The sequence below is a fragment of the Penaeus monodon genome, chromosome 28, assembly GCF_015228065.2.
Source record: "Penaeus monodon isolate SGIC_2016 chromosome 28, NSTDA_Pmon_1, whole genome shotgun sequence".
Classification (NCBI taxonomy): domain Eukaryota; kingdom Metazoa; phylum Arthropoda; class Malacostraca; order Decapoda; family Penaeidae; genus Penaeus; species Penaeus monodon.
Window position 1 is genome coordinate 39,077,769 of NC_051413.1, and position 1,232 is coordinate 39,079,000.

Here is a 1,232-nt window from a genome sequence, read left to right on the forward strand (position 1 = left end):
GAGCCAATTCCAGCATCGCCGTCCGCCGTGAGACTCGCCCGCCTGAGCCTGCAAGGCCAAGTTGAAAGCCGCATCCCTGAATCCAATGACCCACTTGCGCCCGTTAGTTCTGTGCAGCGGAACCGATGATCCTGGATCCGGGTACAGTTACTCGCGGCTCCGGGAATGCCTCCAGCCGTACTCCGAGAACCGGTTGCCTGGACTCGGCTCCGCCAACACAAATATTCCTCGCAGGGCATTCAGATGAGCGCTATTTTCATAAGATGTTTATTTTTCTTTACAATTTTCTTTACATTCTTTAATAATTATTAGTTCGTGTTAGAATTCACGATATCATGACCGCCAACCAATATTTTCAGCAATGACGCACAGGTATATATATATGACATTATCAAAACTCACACTATCGGCATCACGCGTTAATACGTCGCGTTGAAAAATATCTATCTCGTGAGAATAAGCGTAATTTCCATACAGGTAACCATATTTTACCCTAAGAACATGTGCCACACTCGACCGCGTACTGGATGCCACTTCGACGCTCCGGAAGAATGATGCGCGAAAACACCTGCCGTTTTCTCTCCTCGCCCTTGACCGCAGTCACGGCACCCCGGGTAAACACGTCAGACCAGTGTCCAAGTAATATAGATATCAAACAAAGGCCACTTAAATCATCTTCTCCAATTAGAATATGAAAAAAGTACTAAATCACAGAGCTCTGTGGCTGGCATCTGGCGGGAAGTTAATGGTGATGTTTGCTGTACGACGTTTTTCCCCGGCGAGCCATCCGCGTTCCTGCAAGGTTTGTGGGTCAGCGCGAGAGGGCAGCGACCCGGCCCCGGTGGCGGCTTTGGGTAGGGGAGGGAGCAACGGACGAGAGGGCATAAGGAAGGGGGAGGTAGTGGGTGAGGGAAGAGTTCAGGGGGTGAGATGGTGGGGAGTGGGACGAGTGGGAGGGGGGGCATGATGGCAGGGGAAGGGGAGGGGTGGAGGGCGGCATGATGGCAGGGGAGGGGGAGGAGGGGAGAGATGAAGAAAATATGGTCGGGGAACATAACGGGCTCCTGGCGCTGCCTAGTCCCTTCCGCCGCTGAGGGCTATGGTCGCTCCCGGTACCTGCTCGACCGGATTTCGTGAAGTAGGACATGGTTGCGCCGGCGTCTCCGTAACACATACGAGATGGCGGTCAATGCGTACAGGCATGTGAACAGGGGGTCAGCGACGCGGTGTGG